We start from the raw sequence: 20,626 nt of genomic DNA, 5'->3' as shown, positions 1-20,626 counted from the left end.
TCCAAGTGAGAGACCTCAAATGTGACACAACGCAGCGAAAAGCTCGTTTCCATTTCGTCGCGCTTGCGAGAATAGCGCGTGCGGGCGCGCCTGACCGCCCAAAAGATATAGGTATGAGGCATGCAAATGTCGCAGCGGCCCGTTTCAAAGTCATCGCACCGAGTCAACCCTCATACTTGCGCTGTCCGGTTCGCTGAACGAAAGGCAGGTGGTAGAAGTGCCAATTAACAGAGTGACGTGGTACCGCAGGCAGCATAAAGTTAATATAGAGACTCCAGAGGAAAAACTCCCCATAGGGCCCATGCATTAAAACCCACAACTGCTCTGCTGCCGGCACGATGGAACAATACTGAGCTTTTGGGTGACGTTCACTCGCACTAGCCACTGCATGCTGCAATAACACATAGCATTTTGTTCGGTTTCGTGGACCTCGGTTACATCGCAGTAAAAGGTTGTCACATGAGGTCGAGGTTTTGGCTCATAGTAACAAAAAACAAGGACGCCGAGACACTGTATGAAAGAATTTTCGCCGCTAGTTTCTCTATGCCAAACTAGATGGCGCCACCGCATCGAATTAAAGCCTCTAAAAGTACAAAGAAGAGCCGAGGCCTTCTCCTCAGAGGCACGATTGCGATGTGGTTTGTGGCAGACGTTGTTCTGTTGCCTATGGCAAAAAACAGTGGTGGTAGTGATTCTTGAGGAAGCAGAAAAGTCGCAGCTTTGCCGCAAAGGCAAAACAATGAACGCGTTATCAACAAATTGAATGGTCACGCGCAAAATGGCAAGCAGATAGAAACGTGTCCCACATTTGTTACGCACAAATGACGATCAAAACGTCGAAGCACAGATAAACGCGAAATAAGCGTCTCAGTTGTTATTTCGCTGCGTCTCAAAAGCGTGCTCTTTTCGCAAATGGAGACTGTAATGATTGCTGTGACCTTTGTGCACCCACTAGCTAACCAGAATTGTTCCTGTGAAAGACCAAGGTCAGCCAAGACGTACAATCTTCGCCACCGCGAGTAAGGGCGCGAGTGAGCGTCCACCCACCTCCTCTTCGCGGAGCAAAGTACGCGTGGGATGTGAGAGCGCACGCCGCTGGATCGTGACGATGTGGCGACGCCCGCTCATGGCGCCACCTTGCTGGTGATTGTGGTATCGTGCGGTGGACGTGCCGCACGCAGAACAAAGGGAACGGTGCTGAAGCGCCGGCGGACAAGACGCATGCAGCAGCCGGTAGCCAAGCGGGAACTCCTTTATTATTTACAATGCCGCGCATGGATGGATGGATGGATGGATGGATGGATGGATGGATGGATGGATGTGGCTGTACCCTTTAGATCGGGTGGCGGCTAACGCCACCTAGCCGTAATACTTAGTGAACTAACCATTACATTTATCTTTTTTTTCCTTTAAATAATGAAGTTGACGATTCGTACTTCGCAGTGAAGGGTTTAATTTTCACTCGTGCCTTGACTTTAGCCACCAATCAGATAATCTCCTTCTAGTTAAGTCTACCCGCTTAAAGTCTATTTTGCCCTCGCTGTCCCTAAATCCCAGTGCTTTGAAAAACTCTGCGCCATCATCCTGAACTATAGGGTGAAGCCCTTTACAGAACATTATCAAGTGTTCGGCAGTTTCTTCTTCCTCTCCACACGCACTGCATATTGTGTCGACCCCTTCGTATTTGGCCCGATATGTCTTAGTTCGCAGTACTCCCGTCCTGGCCTCAAACAGTAGAGAACTACCCCGAGTATTATCATAGATCCTTTCCTTGGCAATTTCCTGCTTAAAAGTTCGATAGATCTCTAGTGCGGACTTCTTAATCATGCCCATTCTCCACATGTCAGTCTCCGTTTCCTTCACTTTTTTCTTAACCGATAGTTCTTTTTGGTTTGGCCACCTGCTGTTTTCTAAGTATTTACCAGTCAACTTCCTGGTTCGCTTCCTCCATTTTGTATCAACATTCTTCATGTACAAGTAGCTGAAAACCTTCCTAGCCCAACGCTCTTCCCCCATTTCTCTCAATAGCTTCTCAAATTTTATCTTGCTGCTAGCTTCCCTGCCCTCAAATGATGTCCATCCATATCACCTTGTACTCCCTGATTTGGTGTATTCCCGTGAGCTCCTAAAGCAAGCCTACCTATTCCACGTTGCTTAATTTCTAATCTTGCTTGAACTTCTGATCTCATGCACAAGACCGCATTGCTGAACGTCAGCCCAGGAACCATGACCCCTTTCCATATTCCTCTCACAACATCATACCTATTGTAATTCCACAGTGCCCTATTTTTCATGACTGCTGCATTCCTGTTACCTTTAGTCGTCACGTATATTTCGTGTTCCCTCAGATACTCGGTCCCATTGCTTATCCATACGCCCAGATATTTGTATTTATCTGTCATCTCTAGCGTGACCTCCTGTATTCTAAGCTCACTACCTTCGTTGTCATTGAAAATCATGACTGCTGATTTTTCCCTACTGAATCTAAAATCTAACCTATCTCCCTCATTACCGCAGATGTCCATCAATCTGCAAATCTTTCTTGTTGTTGGCCATTAGCACTATATCATCTGCGTACATTAATGCTGGTAGTGCCTGATCAATAAGTTTTCCTTGTTTGACTAAAGAGAGGTTGAAGCCCAGTCCACTTCCCTCTGATTTTGCCTCTAATACTTGTAGGTACATCATGAATAATAAGGGTGACAGGGGGCACCCCTGCCTAAGCTCCGTTTTACCTCTGCAGGCTTGGATACCTGTTTTTCCCACTTTATAACTACCTTGTTACCTTTATAGACACCCTTTAAAAGATTAGTGACTACAAGTTCCACGCCTAGTGTGTCCAGTATTCCCCACAATTCCTCTTGAACCACGCTATCGTACGCTCCCTTGATATCCAAAAATGCTAGCCACAGGGGCCTGTGTTCTTTTTCTGCTATTTCGATGCACTGCGTCAGTGAGAACAGATTGTCTTCCAACCTCCTGTGTTTCCGAAACCCATTCTGCAGTTCCCCCCGCACCCCTCATCCTCTTATCCACGCCTGCAGTCTTTTCTTTATAATCTGCATCGCCAGCCTGTAGACCACTGATGTCACTGTTATAGGGCGGTAGTTGTTTATGTCAGCTTTGTCCCCCTTTCCTTTATAGATCATGCTCATCCTGCTAAGTTTCCATCCATCGGGAACTTCACCATAGATTATTATTGTACTCACTGCCTCTCTCAAAGCCTGCGTAGACTTCGGACCAAATGTTTTTATCAGCCTAATTGGAATGCCATCTGGGCCTGTTGATGTACTACTAGGAACCCTTTTCTCAGCCCTTTCCCACTCTTGTTGTGAAAATGAAGCCATTGCACCACTTGATTCGTCTTTGTCTATTGTGGTGCATAAAGTACTTCTTTGTTGAAATTTTTCTGTCACTCTTGTTCTTATATATTCAATAGCTTCGTCCCCTTCTAGCCTAGCACCTTGGGCTGTAGTTATGAAGTTCTGCTCTAGGCTCGTCTCATCTCTTAGGTAGTTTAGATGGTTCCAAAATTTCGCAGCTGCCTTTCTATTTTATGTACTTCTGCCAGTCACTGAGCTCCCTTCCTTCTAATCTTTTCATTGATCAGAAGGGATGCATCCCTTCTACAGCTTAGAAAGGTTGCCCATTTTCTTTCCACATCATCTGTCGGTTCACCCCGCTGCTTAGCATGTCTGTGTTCCCTAGAGGCTTCCTGACGTTTTGCTATGGCTCTCTTAACTTCCTCATCCCACCAACTTTTGGGTTTGTGTCTTCTTTTCCGGGGTGACTTGTCACGCGTCTTAGCAAGCTCTATCTCAAAGAGTCTAATTAGATTCGTGTATGTCCACACTGTCTTATTATCCTCCGTGATTACTTTCTCAATTTGTTTAGTGGCAATTTCAATTTGCCTTTCTGGATAAAAATTTTCCTGTAGTTGCTCATCTTGTCTCCTTCCCACTTTCACTGCTCTTCCAAAACTTAGCTTGATACGTTTGTGATCGCTACCCAGACTTCTGGAGCCACCTTCATCTATGTGCATTTCCCTGAGCTTATAATACATCCTATGTGACATCAGTGCATAATCTATCGTCGACTGAAGCCTTCCTACCTCCCATGTTATTTGCCCTTAACACTTCTCGGTACTGTTGCAAATGATCAAATCAAGCCTTTCACACATATCCATGATCATTTTGCCTGTCGGCTCTGTATACCCATCTATATCTTCTATGTGCGCATTCATGTCTCCTAGTATAATTATCTCGCACTCTCTTCCTAACTCCTGAATGTCCTTTGATATACACTCTACCATTGCCTGGTTTTCCTCTCTGGCCTTTGCTCCCGTCCACAAGTACACGAAACCAAGGAGTGTCATTTGACCTGCCACTTTCCCTTTTAGCTATAAATGTTCCTTGCACTCCTGCTTGACCCTTTGCCAGTCTGTACTTTTATGAATGAATGCCCCAATACCACCCCCCTTTCTGCTGCCTTCTGTTCTATTACAATACTCCCACGCGTAGTCCGAATTGTTCGGAGGTTGTTCCATGTCCCTGAGATGTGTTTCTACAAAACCATATACCATCGGCCTCTCTTCCCTTAGCTGTTCTTCTATCTCTTCCCACTTCAGCCTGTTCCTACCACCCTGCATGTTAATATACCCTATGTCTGAATTGGCTCGGCGCTCGTGGCTACGTCTATTTATGCCCCGGACTCTACGTATCTTAGATATTGGTGCCACTTTGGAATCGTATCTGTCCATACCACCTGTCGAAGAGTCTCCCTGGTTGTTTTCCTCGTTACTAGCTATCCTGAACCCCGAAGGGCTCGGTTGCCCCCCAAAAAAGCTACTGCACGTCCTGCAAGTCGCCAACCCACCTCGTGACCTAGCCGCCCATCGAAGTGAATTCTGTCTCGTTGAAAACCCCCCCACCTATGCACCATTAGCATATATACTCAGGAGAGCGCCCCCTGAGGGCGAACATGCTTTGCATAAAATCGAATCTGGCAACCATAAATTTGAAACCGAAACACCACATCATCCCCTTTCTAGAAATAAAACGACATGTAGCTCTAAGATCCTTACACAACTTGAGAAAATGTAATCACACATATGACTTCTGTATTTAAAACCCTAGCATTCCCCCCTCCTTTAGTCGTAAAGTAACCAATTGAAAAAGAGAGAACTGGCGTGAGAAGGAGAAAAAAACATAGCTATGTACAAAGCCACCATGGCGGAAAGCACTTGGACAACATAACACAAAAATCACAGCATAATGTATCCCTTATACTTTTATACAATAAACGCACAGTGTACACACAACAATGCACACGTATAGTATAGGCTCCAACATACGTGTAAGAAGGAAGAATTCAGGATACGAAGTGCTTAAACCTGGACGGTTTCTTACGCAAACGCTTACAACGCTAAAGCTCATTGCGCTCTGAAGTTCTCACTTGTGGAGCAGCAAGTTTGGAATGTGAGGAAGAGCCTACTGGCTCGCTTACGCGCTGCTCAGGCACCGCTAAGAGCATTGAGGAGTCTGGCGACTCGCTTAAGCATCCCTCAGTTGTAGCTAGGGACGAAGAGCCCTGACGCGAAACATGAGAACCTGAAGGTTCGGAAGCATGTCCATTAGTGTTAGGAAAGATACTGGCATGGGGACTGGGCTCGGCGGTTAAGTATTGATACACAGCCTGAAAAGAGACCGAGGACTCTGAAGCGTGCTCGGTGCACGGTAAAACTTCATGGTGGCTGAGCATCACAGCCCGATTTGAAACCGGTGCCAGAATACCATTCCCTCCAGGGAAAGATGGTGATGCTGCAGCAATAGAGATAGAAACCAATCGTGGAACCGAGGCAGAGTATTGCGTCTGGTTCTGCAAAGGTATTGAACAGTGCAAGCGTGAAGGTGGTTCCCGTTCGGAATGGATGATTACAAGTTTACAAGCATTCCAAACTGATCCATCACTGAGCCCGAAGGCCTGGGATCCCACTGTCGACATAACGGTAAACGGACCTCTATACTTGTGTTTTTTCCCTGGGACACGCATTTTGACATCTGGCCAACCTGAATGACTGGAGGTTTGGCTCCTCGCTTCTGATCCACATAGTTCGTCATGCACTGCTGCCTATATAAAACTAGCGTCCTTATCGTATTGTCCGAAAATGACTGCAAAGTAGAAGGCAACGGCAAATCAGTTATGTCAACTGCTGTGCGAGGTTGACGCTCATGAAGCAACATCGTGGGACACGATCCCGTATACCCTGAGCAGAAAAATATTAAGTATTCGTGTACTCCGTAATTGCCTTTTTTAGAGGATGTTGTTTTAGTTGGGCTAGTTCAATGTACTCTTTCGGGACCCTGTTGAACCGCTCAACCTGCCCATTGGCTTGAGGAAAGTAGTTGGGAAAACAGAGGTGCTGAATACCTCGTTCGGAAAGAAAAGTTTAGAACTGACGAGACTGAAACTGAGGACCGTTGTTTGTTACCAAGCATGCGGGAAACCCTCCCCGGAAGAAGACCGAAGTCAAGAAGGTGATGACAGCTTCAGACTTAACGTCTCAAAAGAAACAAACTTCAGGCTATTTGGAGTAATAGTCAATCAAAGTGACTCCAAAGCGACGATCTGAGAGAACATTTGAAAGAGGACCAATAATGTCCATGCCTAACTTCTCCCATGGTTTCCCAGAAAAAGGAACTGGTTGCAGGAGTGAAAAGAAGGTCTCACAAATTGGTCGGAAGCCTGCCAAATGCAACAGTTACGAACCGCACTTTCTACTTTTTTGTCAAGTCACTGTTACACATCCCCGTCACAAAGCAGCTGCTTTGTATGAATTCCCCATATAGAAGCACCGTCATCAAGCGGACATTCCAAGGACTAAACGAGAGGTGGCACACGCACAGTTTCTTACGGCCTGCGCTTCGGGTCTACTCTCCACCTTTAACCACCTCGAGTTCATGGTATATACTAGTTCACTGTATTCATGGCACTGTGGCCCAACGCTCGCTAAACCTTTCTAAAACCAAGGATGTTACGCCCAGCGAGTATAACGTAGCAGCCCTTTCTTGTCAGATAGTGCTCAATGTACATGTCAAAGGCTGCTAATGGGGACCGCAGTGTGCGCATTGACTAAAAGCTGAATGCTCCTGTCTCTCATTCCCCATTAGCAGCCATTGGCATGTACATTGAGCACTATTTTTTATTGTTCAACAACGCACAGAAAAAATCTCTCGCCGGAACCCGCTCGGAGGTCAAAATCTTATACTTGTTACACACTACAACGGCTACGAGGGATGAATTAGTGCCGCTGTAAGGAGCTTCGCCCCTAAAATATTGATGACTGGGCGGTAAGCAAGTAGTTCTTTAACCTGGTTGAAACTGGCATTAGCCTCAGCAGATCTGTTAGAACTTTGACCTTACCGAAGCGTGCGGCGCAGGGGCTCAACAACACCAGTATAATGTGGTAGGAACTTTGCATATTATCGCACTAACCCCAAGAAGGTTTGGAGAGCTTTAACATCAGTAGAAACAGGGGCACCAAGAATGACAGCGACACGGCTATCCCTCCGCCTCCGTTTCTTCAGCGCCCCTGTGTAGCGCCTATTCCATGGAGGCAGTGGCGTCCTGTGTTTCAGGTCTACACCATTAATCCTCCTTGGTCTACACCGATGCCGCTGCCGGGGACACCACGCCAGAGCGCAATAAGGCGCTGCTCCTGAACGCCGTGGGCGTTGAAGGATTTAACACCTACCTGCGTGCCGCCAAAGATGAGCCGAGAGCCGACCGGTCAACTCATGAGACAACTCTGGACGTGTTCGACGCAGCCCTTGCGCTGCTGAATGAAATCTTTGACCCTCAACGGGACGCGGCGTATCTGCGCGCCCACTTCAAAGCCCTGCGTCAGGGCCTAACCCAGTCGGCCGTAGAATTTCTACAGGAAGTACGCTGAGTAGCCAAGCATCGTGAATTCGGCGCGGCGGGCGATATCCTGCCTTTCCACCAGATCGTCGCTGGCATCGTGCCGCCGCACCTACAAAACTTTTTTTTCAATATGGGCAAGGACTTCACACTACAGAAAGCACTCGGCGTAGCGAGAGAGGAGGAGCGCGTCGACCGCACGTTGCTACAGTGATCTGGAGCGCAAATCTGGACGCAGTGTCGTCGCGTCCGATTAAAGATGGCGGCTCAGCTCGCCGATTCCAGATGCCAGGCCGAATGGCGGCCCTCCTCCCCAAGCTTCGGTGCAAGATGGCGCCGGCGGGACTTCTCCTGCGTGCACCTCTCGCCCTCCGCTGCTGCAGACACCTCCTCTCCAGCTTCACCGTCGGCTCGCGTGGGTGCCTGCCACCGCTGCGGGTCGACGCGGCATTGGGCAAACTCCGCCGCATGCCCTGCCAGGAGCCGTACGTGTTCGCGGTGCGGACGTCGTGGACACTTCGCGCGGGTCTGCCGCACTACTACGGAGTCCACTGGTCATCAAGGCACATCGACGGTGACCAATACAGTTATTGTCCTGCAAATGGGCGAAACGATCACCACTATTGGACTTCATCTTCCCGTACGGATCAATGGATCCACTTTCAACATGCTCATCGACACTGGGGCAGCTGTGTCATTGCTTAACGTCCAAGATTATTAGAGAAACTTACCTCATATCGAGTTGCTACCTTCGTTCCTCGTTTCACAGAATTACTCAGAGCAAGCCACAAACAATCAAGGCTATTTCAAGGCAACAGTCTCGTACAATGGCAACTGCGCCGCGATTTCCTTCTACGTCACGGGCAAAGGCACCGCGCTCCTGGGATTAGATGCCTTCCGAGCTCTGAAAATATTTATCAGAGGTGAGTTCAGTTCAGTTCAGTTTTATTTCCTTAAAGGCCCCCATTCAGGGGGTGTTGAGGGTGTTGAGACCCACACTTGTTCTCTCGTCGACTCCTCGGCGGTTCTGTTGAATGCGCCACCGGAGAGCACTGACGCCAGCTGAAATACCCAGCCGAGAGTATCCATATGATTGCTATCGCAATAAAAGGCGCCTAGTTTCTTTCAGCCATAAGGTGACACGACACAATGACTAAGAGAAAAAAAATTGCAGATATTGCGTATATTGGAAATCAATGATATGCAATGCACGAATGAGGAAAGTTGACATGTCACTTCTAAATGAGTACAACGTTAAAAGATGGCCGTGCATTATGCCGTGCATGACTTCGATGGCACTTCGTTTGGAGGAGTAATTTACCTTCATCGTATATTCAAGTCACGTTTTACCAAACTTGATATATGTAGAGCTAGCGAAACAGCCACAAGCGTGCTATGAGCCTAGCTTTTAGGCGTGTTTTACATGGTATGCATGCCATAATTATCATGTTTGGACGTGTCATTTACCTTCATCGTTCATTCACGTGACGTAATACCCAATTTTGTATACAAGGAGCTAGCGAAATGGCCGCGAGCGCGCTATGAACGTAGCATTTGCTCAAATTTTAAATGACACGCATATAATTATTGCCATGTTTGGACGTATTATGTATCGTCGTCGTACATTCATGTCACGTAATACCAAATGTAGTATACTAGGAGCTAGTGAAGCGGCCGCGAGCGCGCCGTGAGCATGGTATGCTGTCAGGTTCTTACATGACACACATGCCATGATTATCATGTTTGTGTGTGTCATTCCTTCGTTGTCCATTCAAGTTACGTGATACATAATTTGGTATATGTAAAGTTAGCGAAACGGCCGCGAGTGCATCATGAGCGAGGTATGTGGTCATGTTCTGACATGGCAACCAAATCATAATGATTAATATGTGGGGTTTAACGTCCCAGAACCACCATATAATTATGAGAGACGCCGTAGTGGAGGACTCCGGAAATTTAGACCGCCTGGGGTTCTTTAACGTGCACCCAAATCTGAGCACACGTGCCTACAACATTTCCGCCTCCATCGGAAATGCAGCCGCCGCAGCCGGGATGGCAACCATATCATAATTGTCATATTTGCACCAGTCATAATACTTCATTTATTGACGTCACGTAACACCAAATTTGGTATATGTGAGGCTAGCGAAACGACCACGAGCGCACTATGAGCATGCCGTGTGGTCCAGACTTGCATGACATGTATGTCTTGATTTCCACGTTAGGTTCTGTCACTTGTGTTCTCAATCCAGTGAAATCATACCATTCCAGTTTTGCAATACGTCATGATAAGTAAGCCGCCGCAAGAGCAGCGAGACCATGAAATTGAAATCATGACAATAATGATAAAGTTGTCATGATTTTTGTGTTATGGCTAGTCACGTATGCTCCGCCATACAGTAATGTTTAGCCGTACCTAATTTGCTATCGATAACACTTTGAAAACGACCAGGAGAGCTAAATGTCGTAGAAACAGGCAGACAGACAGACAGACAGACAGACAGACAGAAACAGGCAGACAGACAGACAGAAACAGACAGACAGACAGGCAGACAGACAGACACAGATAGATAGATAGATAGATAGACATATAGACAGACAGACAGACAGACAGACAGACAGACAGACAGACAGACAGACAGATACGCTCAAATTCGCCGAAGTTCGCTAAGAAATGCTTCGCATTGAGAACCTGGTCGGTAAGAATGCTTGTGTTCTGTCTCGCTACAAACTATATCAGGTGAACGAAACCACAGCAAGCGCAGCAAAACGATGACATATAAATCATGACATTCATGCCCTACATGTCATGATTTTTATGCTATAACTAATTACTTATGGTTGTCATGCAGTCATGATATGCCATAAATATTTTGGTAATCCCTATATTGAAACGGCCAGGAGAGAGAAATGACGTAGGCGGCTAGATAGATAGATAAATAGATAGATAGATAGATAGATGGATAGATATATAGATAGATAAGCTCAAGGTCACGTAAAATCGCAGTGAAATGCTTCACATTAAAAAATATTGGCAGATCTCACGTACAGTGGGAATCGATGATATGCGAAGCACGAATGAGAAATGTTGATATGTCACTATAAAATAAGCGCAACGTTACGAGGTAGAGGTAAATGATGCCGTACATGACTTCCGTGTCATCATTATCATGTTTGGATGTGTCGCTTACCTTTGTAAACTATTCACGTAACGTGGTAACAAATTTAGTATATATGGATCTAGCGAAACAGCCGCGAACACGCTATAAGCGTGGTATGTTGTCATGTTCTTACATGACACGCGTGTCAGTGTTATCATGTTTGCACCAGTCATAACTCGTCATCCATTGACGTCACATAACACAAAAATTGTTATATGTGGAGCTAGCAAAACGGCCGCGAGTGCATCATGAAGGACCCAATATACCCAATGTAGCGTTTACGCGCACGCACGCTATGCAAAGCGACGCTACGTTAGCAAAACGCGCGCACTCTATAGTCTGACCCCAGGCGCGACCAGCGTCCGTCGGCGAGGCACGATGGCAACCGGCGCGAAATGCGACATGCTGCATTTAGCACCGATGCGTTACCCAGACAACTCTGCGTCTCCCTCTTTTCCTGACGGAGGGACGCCAGACGTGATGAAACGCTTAAGGCTGTTTTACATCACAAAAAGTAGTGATTTTGAGGCTTCGAATTCGCTCGCGGCGAAAAAAAGGAACTTCGCTCTCGGCGTAGCGGTCCGCGGCGAGCTTACAACAAGTTGGAAATTTTCGCTCTGATCGCAGCGGCGGGAGCGATTTTTCGTCAGGACCCGTCGAAATAGGGCTAGTTCGGCAAAGCCGTCGAGATAGAGTCGACTTGTTTTTAGTAATGGCCGATGCTGTGCATTTTAAAATGAATTCAGACTGGAAAGCATTCTTAAATGACGAAACGAGCGGGCCCTTCGTAACCGTTCACGGTAAATTCATGATATAATAATGCACATATTACATTAGATTCATGTCTGTCACAATGAGCGGTGGCAAGAACTCGCCGCTTCAGTCGCAGAGCCAAAATCGCGGACCGTTCGCGGTCCATGTGAAACGAAACCGCCATTAGCGACGGTTGCGAACAGAGTGATTGGAGCGCACGGAACGATTTTTTTCGCTGCAATCGTGGCATGTGAAACAGCCTTTAGGCGTCAAAGCAACGCAGCGCGGCGCGCACCTGCGAGTACATTGCAGGGCCGGCGATGAAATGAACGCCGGCGAGCACGCGCACCGTGCCATGACCCGCATGACGCGCATCTTATGATTATCATGTGTGCACCAGTCACATACTTTCGTCATCCATCGGTGAAACGTAACACCAAATTTGGCATATGTGAAGCTAATGAAACGGCCACGAGCACATCATCAGTGTGGCATGTAATCATGTTGTTACATAACACGCATATCATGATTATCATATTTGAATGTGTCATTGAATTATATCGTCCATTCGCGTTGCGTAATAACGAGTTTGGTACATGTGAAGCTAGCGAAACGATCGCGAGCGCATCATGAGCGTAACATATATTCATGTTGTTACATGACGCGCATCTCATGATTATCATGTTTGCACCAGTCACATACCATCGACATCCATTCACGTACCGTAATACCAAGTTTGGTATATGTGACGCTAGCGAAACTGCCGCGAGCGCATCATGAACGTGGCATGTAGTCATGTTGTTACATGACATGCATATCATGATATTCATGTTAGGATCTGTCACTTGACCTCGCCAAGCAATCATGCCGTACCATACCAGATTTGTAATATGCCATGTGAACGAAACCACTGCAAGAGCTGCAGGGCCATGAATTGTAAATCATGACATTGATAACATACCTGTCATGATTTTCGTGTTTTGACTAGTCAATTATGTTTTTCATAGAGTCATGTTATGCTATACCAAGGTTGGTATTGATACCATTATCGAAACGGCAAAGAGAGCCTAATGTCGCTGGCGGCAAGATAGATCGATAGATACGCTCAAAGTCGCCGAAGTTCGCTAAGAAATGCTTCGCATTTAAAAATGTCACTGCTTTGCCGTAACGGCGAAGCAATGAACGCTATAGTAGCCAATTGGAAGCTCACGCGCAGAATGGCGAGCAGATCGAAACGTGCCCCACGATTCACACGCACAAATGACGGAAGAAAACTACTTACAGGTACACATGAACGCAAATACGCGTCTCAGTTGTTACTCCGCTGTCTCTGAAAAGCGTGCCTTTCTCGCAAACGGAGGCTGTGCAACAATTGTAGTGACCTCTGGGTGCCCCGTAACTGCAACAGAATCATTCCAGTGCAAGCCCGACCCCAGCCAAGGCGAATGGTCCTCCCTACCAGGAGATAAGGCGCACGATAGATTGTCCACTTACCTCCTCTTCGCGGGCTATAATATGTGTGAGAGATGAGAGCTGATACTGCTGAAAACATGGCCATTCCACCCCACGAGAATCCCGCCAACGGCCGTAAGTGGTTGATATAAATAACTTGCTGTTTGAACTTTGGAGGTACTGTCAACCACAAAAGTTTACGGACCACGGGAGCACACGGCTGAAAGCCTTTTCGCGATACCTCCGCTACGTCAGCGGCCGTCGACAGCACCGCAGCACCCTGAAAGCATCCCTCCTCTAATCGGTAGCATCTCTCTTTTCTGACTTGGAACAAATAATTTTCGCCCTCTCTTTTCAACGCGACGCGCTTTCGGCATCTGCGTCTACGAGCTTCTGCCTGGTCAGCAGTCTATGAGCATAAAGTTTATAAGCCGCAATCTTTATCAGATAGGGACACCAAGCCAACAGGATGCCGGTTGAGGCATCCTGTTGGCTTTGATTCTTATATGAATATGATAGCTTTAATAGCTATCATATTCAAAACTATTGCTGTATTGCTAGATTCCTGTATTCATAGAAGGATCAAAGCTATGATAGCTTTGATCTTCTTATAAATACAGCAATCTGATGATCCTACTTCAGATAAGTGCTTCCCGCGAAAACTGCGAACAATGCGCTATGCAGCAGTAGAAAACTGAAAAGCCAGTGAATAAAAAGATCCGTTTCCAGTCCAGATCTCTGGTCGACGGTAGATGGTGCCCCACGAGGTGGCGCGGACAGGCAGTTGGGCATAAGTTTGGCATAGGGTTCCTTGATTCGCCCGCACCCCTCCCCGACTAGAGGTTGGAGACAACCGCGTCGTCTGCTACGGAGTCCGCCATTACAATGCCTCCTCCGCAAGCCACCTATAGCCACCATGGCCAGCCCACGGGTGTTTCAGGGCTGCACGCTGAGCTTGACGATTCATATGTGGGATTTGATGTCCCAAAACCACCTTATGATTATGCATACAGAGTTTGTCGCGTCAAAACGTGGGGTACTCAAACAACATGAGAGACATACAAAGTTTTCGCATCGAAGTGCGAAGGTCTTAGTTTTCAAGCCACTAGTCTTCAACTTTAAAGGGACATTAGTACCTGAAGTTGCTCGCAGCAGAAAAATACTGTCGATGCCAACCACGCTAACGCCTTCAAATAACGTCTTTTTGGACTAGTCGGCAACTATTTATATAGGTTTAATATGTAAAACACACAAACCAAGTCACATGACCTTTCAATGTGTTGGTGCGTTGTTGGTCATCTAAAAAAGTGTGAAAGCAGTTTGCCATTTGCCAGTTGGCTAGAAAAAACAATAAAAACTCGCAGTATATCCACAGAGTGAATGATAATGAGTGGGGCGAAGTGTCGGAGGGTTTTATTGGTAAACCCCTAAATGTCTGTTTGTCCATTCGTTCGTTTGTTTCTCTGTCTGTCCATTCATCCATCCGTGTGTCTTTCCGTGCGCCCGTTCATCTGTCTGGCTGTGTGTCCGTCCCTCTTTCCATCTGTCTGTGTGTATGTACTACCGGTGGTTTCAAACGGGTATGTGCCACCATTGGTTACAAACGATAACGGCATGAACTGATGACGCCATAATGGGTTTTGCCTCTAAAAGGCATAGTTGAAGGCGCCAGCAGCAACAAGCACACAACGTAGGCGCACATCATCACACAATTGCAGCTCGTGCACAACAAGTGATCAAGAACAACGAATTTTGTGCTACCCTAAATAAACCATTTAAATACGCAGGTACACAGCATGAAAATGAACGTGTATTGCACCCGGTGTATTTGCGATCGCAATTAAGCCCGATTGGTACCAAAGTTTTCAGCAGTAATTGGCGTCATTCTGCTGCTGGCGTAAAAAAGTCAATCACATCAGGTTTGATCGTAATTGAAAGTGCCCGTGTGAGAGTGTTTTAAGGTAAAACTCCCTAAATGCTGAAATGGCATAACTTACGCTGCCCAAACACGAACTGTCCATGGGGTGCTAGTTGTCGTGCTTAATTTTTAAAAGCCGCAACAGTCGTCTTTTCAAATATTTAGAGAATCTGAACATCCTGTATCGATTTCGCGAGTGGTTTGTATACTGTGGCATGCAACACCCAGACATTTTGCCCGAGAAAACACCACGCACCTGTCTCAATCGAGTAGCCGCGACGGGATGGGGGCAGCCGAATGGCGGCCGTCGATCGGAGGTGGCACTCGCCCCTTCAAAGAGTGGCTTCAACCTCTAAAAAGGCGCATGCATCGAGGAACCCTAGTTTGTACCTCTCGGTGTCTCAGTGGTTAACGCCTCGTATTCACGACGCGGAGGTCCCATGTTCAATTCTACACGCTGGAGTCTTTTTTTCTGAATTTGTTTCTGTTCTAGCGTTCTCATATATATATATATATATATATATATATATATATATATATATATATATATATATATATATATACGTATGCGGTGCTTGACATCGACGTGCACGCCAGCACCAAAAATCAATCCAAGAATGTCCATATCATTGCTATCGCAATAAACAAGAAACAGGCTGCGTGAACTATTCGCTGCTATTCAACCTGGGAGCGGCAGCGGCAAATTGGCCGGCCATCGGCGACGACGCAGAAGTGGAAAGGAGGCCGTTAGAACACGTGTTACAACGTGGCAATCCAGGATGGTAACGCCCGTTCGTCGTTGCGAAAAGCTCTTCATACGACTTACCCTGGGCGCAGGCAATTCGTAAAGCAAGTCGCAAGCATGTAAATGTTAACAACATGCCACGCTCATAGTGCGCTCGCGGCCATTTTCCTAGCTCCACATATACCTAATTTAGTATTACGGGACGTGAATGAATGACGAAGGTATGTGATTGGTGCGTACATGGTAATCACGAGATGCGTGTCATGTAACAAAATGGTTACATGCTTTGCTCTCAGCGTGTTCGCGTCCATTTCGCTAGCTCCATGTATACCAAATTCGGTATCACGTAACGTGAATATACGACGACGAAGACAAATGACATGTCCAAACATAGTAATTATGATATGAATCTCGCGTATGGCATAATTTACGTCGGCCTCGTACGATTGTGCTAAATCTAAAGTGATATAACAACATCCCTCATTCGTGCTTCCAGTGTTGTACCAAATCTTTCGCGAGTGGGGGGGGGGGGGGGGCAAACATATACTTTAGTCTGCAGTCGGGACATATATAAACTTGCCTGACTCCTAATTAGGAATTAGGCCTGCATAGTGCTAAAAAACACAGTCTTCTAGCTTCTCCCTGGACTGGTGGGTCATGCTGCGGGGTAAGCTTCAAAGCTAAGCTTAACCTAACTGTACTCGAGTCTAATGCTTTATTTGTCGCCATTTTGCAAAGTCTGTCATCGCTCCCAGATACCGTATGCAAAGCTGATCACACTTATCGGAGACTAAAGGGAAACTTTTTTTGGTGCTTCCAGTACGGAAAAACTAAAACATTTAAAATATTCGTCACAATCATCGGCTCACAGCAGCTTCGCCAGAGCAGTGGTGATGCTATTCATTTTTATGAAAAAAAATTATGCTACTGAAGCAGAAAATACTCTGACTGGTGCTTATTTATTTATGTTTTTATTTAAATAAATAAATTTAAAAGATTCGTCACAATCATTGGCTCACAGCAGGTTCGACAGAGAAGTGGTGATGCTTCTCATTCTCGATGAAAGGACATGATTTTCCTGAAGCGAAAAATACTCTGACTAGTCCATAAAACGATTGCTCATTCCCATTTATAACAAAGCAGGCTACAGTACACGACGCTCTCGCGCCATACTGTAGCTTGTTCTGCAATGCTACAGTACAAGGCGCGAAAGCGTCGCGCAGGTGGCCCGCACCGCCAAGAGCCTTAAAAAAATCATCGCAGCATAAATGCCGAAAAACTTTTCACTATATTAAACGATTCTCTGATAACACTTTCATTTTCTCGTAACAATATATTTGTCATTACTGTGGTGAAGAAAAACTTTCCCTTAGTTGGTTTTCCCAGCGTGCAGCCGCCAGTGACCACTGTCGAAAATAGGGGGGCCCCCCAACTTTTTTCAGCTGGGGTGGGGTGGGGTTGGCTCATGCCTTTTTTGCCCCCGCAGCTGATACGCTTGTGCGGCCTCCGCGTATCAACGATTTCCACTTTACGTGGGATCTGCCCATTTATTCTTGTACATTTTTTAAATCTGTAGTTCTGTTATAGCCAGCTTTTAAATAAATGTCGTGTGCGCAGCGTATCACGTAGAACCTCAAAGGCATGTGCATGATAGTGTTGTAATTTGTTGTGTCTCTTTTTGGGTTCAATGATGTGAATGTTCTATTAAGATTCCGCGTAGTGATTTGCCTGTACCATTTGTGTTCCTTTATAGCATAGTTTGTATCTATTATTTTTATCACTCGTATCTCTGTTTTACTCTTGGCTAACTTTTGTAATCACCTGCATTTGCCCTTGTTTTGATTAGGTGCTTGTTTGTGTTTATTATTATTGTAATGTCCATGTCTGTTCTATGAGTACGTAAGCCGGTCAGGCCCAATCGCTACACGTACCATCCCGCACGGATCGACTGTCCTGCAAACAAATTCGAAATGTTCCACTTGCAGGCCTTTCAGGTGTCGCAGGCTAAAGCGTAAAGTGGAAGCATGCGTGTCTACCACTCGCCGATGTTGAGTCGGCGAGGCGTCACCTGAAATGTGTTACGGGTACACAGCATCCTAAATCACGTGGAAGTGCGCGAAACTGATTTTTCATATATTTTGTCGGAGCTACAAACATGCATCACTTACTTCAACAGTATTTTTAAATACCAATATTTAAAGTTATCAGTATGTAATTTGCAATGTAATGATAAGTGCTCGTGTATCGCGACGATTTCTAACTGATACCATTTCACAAGCAGCAACCGATAAGAAACCTGCTCTGTCATGGCAGAATACATGCTCTTCGAGGGGTAGCTTGCTCTTAGCGGGCACTCCACTTATCGATGCGATATCGGCTACCGATAAGACGTCGTCACTCGGTCACTCACCGTGGCGCGTGGTTCACCTGGGTTATCCTCCGGCCTTTTGAGCACTTGGCGTCGTATCTAGGGAAACAGCTGGATTCCTTAACAAAAGCGTCGATATTCCGCCAACGACCTAGCACAGGCTTCGTGCTGCGACTGAACGGGCGAAAACAAAATCCCTCATGAGGCCGCGCCTTGGTCGGCTTGCAGTGAGCCTATTGCGGCCGTAAACACATTTCAGCCGTCGTTTCGCTGTGCGAGCGGCTGAAAAAGTTACAAGGCCAAATGCCGGCAGCTTATCTGAGATAACATTATGACGCAGTCGCGTTACCTAGAGCAGTCGAAAGAGGCAGTGATGGAAAAACGAACACTCTTTTCATTCGGTGTTTGGACTCCACGCTGTAGGATGGCACAGAGATGCGTTATAAGCACTTCTACTGGCCAGGATGATGAAGCAACTGTTAGTGTATGGACACGCGTGAACAAAGATAGCTTTGACGAGTCCGTTTCCGAGTAGTGCATATTAAATGATAATAAGCGATGATTGAACACTTCAGTAATACTCAACAACTGGTGGCTTGCGAATACAGTACCCGTGCATAAATCTTGCTGTACACACGAAGTTATAACGACACACTACTTTCATTACTGTGTGCTTACTGTAAATTGTTTGACCATATTATTTATAAAGACTAATAATACATTTAAAGTATAATAACTTACTATACAACCTATAAAATTGGTAGCATAGTTTCCGTTCAGGACTGTTAATTATCACCAAACTATCTGAAATAAGCCATGATATAGCTGAAGCAATAAATGGTACAAGTGAAATTGATGCAGTTTTTCACATTTCATGTTCCTCATCCAGACCTAGTTACTAAATTAAATGCCATTGGTATACACCAAAAAGCAGATCCATGAATAAAAAGCTATCTGGAAAACAGGATGCAGTGCACAGTGGTGAATTTTTTTCTGCCTGATTGCCTTGATTGATTGATCGATCGATTGATTGATTGATATGTGGGGTTTAACATCCCAAAACCACCATATGATTAAGAAAGACGTCGTAGTGGAGGGCTTCAGAAATTTAGACCACCTGGGGTTCTTTAATGTGCAAACAAATTGGAGCACACGGGCTTACAGCTTTTCCGCCTCCATCAAAAATGCAGCCGCCGCAACCGGGATTCGATCCCGCGACCTGCGGGTCAGCAGCCATGTACTACGTTTGATTACTATTGACGCTCATTCTGGTGTGCCGCAGGGATCAGTGCTTGCGGCACTGCTATTCCTGATCTACATCATAGCTATTCAATCACGCAATTATCTATAAGTACAAATGCGATTATTTGCTGATGATGGCGTAGTTTACAGAACATTAAATAACAGCGACTGCCAAATAGAATCGAATAATTGCTTGGATTCTATACAAAACTGGTTTAACGAATGGTAAATGAAACTAAACGCAAATAAAACAGCTAGTATTTCTTTTACGCCATAAAAGAAAACTTTTTCAGTACCAGTACACCTTCGATAACGTCCCGCTGAAGAAGTGTGGTGAAGTCAATTATCTCGGAGTAATTTTTACGACAAAATTAAACTGGTAATGTCATATTACACGTATATCAAAAGGCTCTAAGCTGCAGTTGTTCAGAAAAAAAAACTAAAAACACCCCTCCCAGCGTTCAACTAACTGCGCATAAAACACTCATTAAGCCAGCTTTAGAGTATACGGACTAAGTATGGACTCAACACCAAAAATATTTAACCGATGAATTGTAACGCATACAGAACTTAGCATTGCGGCTTATATATTTAAAATATTCACAACAAACATCCATTACGAACTTGATGGTCAGGGCTGATATCCAACCACTTCTACAACGTAGTCTGGTTTTAGACAAAACTTTTATACCTCCTTCATCAGCGATCTTATCGAATACACCAAGCGCAACACATTTGTACGCCTTTCTGACATTCAACTTAGATGAATCATAATAGAACGATGCGACAACAATCCTGTCATAATAACTCTTCAAATATTTATTATTTTACAAACCATTTTCCAATAGAATACACGGCCTGCTGATGTTCTAAACTTCTAAACTGTCAATGAATTCATTAGCAGCATTCAGAGTTTTGATTTCAAATGGTAAAATAGTTGGTATCACTAGTATTGCATATGCTACCCCATCAGCAAGCACAGTTATTATAATACTGTTTGATTTTTATATGTACACCTTGTTTACTGCATAATGTTCATATTCCTTGTCATTGGTATTCGCTCATAC

General features: G+C 45.5%; 1 protein-coding gene across 3 annotated transcripts in view; it reads right to left on the bottom strand.

The window, feature by feature from the left end:
* The window catches only part of LOC119178736 (riboflavin transporter 2), a 236,943-nt gene that overhangs the window by 212,563 nt on the left and 3,754 nt on the right, over window positions 1-20,626 (bottom strand). Inside the window, exon 1 of one of the 3 annotated variants that reach the window (XM_075875090.1) lies at window positions 18,360-18,595. The exons of 1 other annotated variant lie outside the window; for it this stretch is intronic. The gene's annotated coding sequence lies outside the window, so the exon portion shown is untranslated. Of the gene's footprint in view, window positions 1-18,359; window positions 18,596-20,626 lie in introns of those variants that run through there. One more of the 3 variants, XM_075874958.1, reaches the window with a different exon arrangement.

The sequence above is a fragment of the Rhipicephalus microplus genome, chromosome 1 (assembly GCF_043290135.1).
Source record: "Rhipicephalus microplus isolate Deutch F79 chromosome 1, USDA_Rmic, whole genome shotgun sequence".
Lineage (NCBI taxonomy): Eukaryota > Metazoa > Arthropoda > Arachnida > Ixodida > Ixodidae > Rhipicephalus > Rhipicephalus microplus.
Note: the sequence above shows the minus strand (reverse complement) of the source record. Positions and strands in the feature narration are given on the sequence as shown.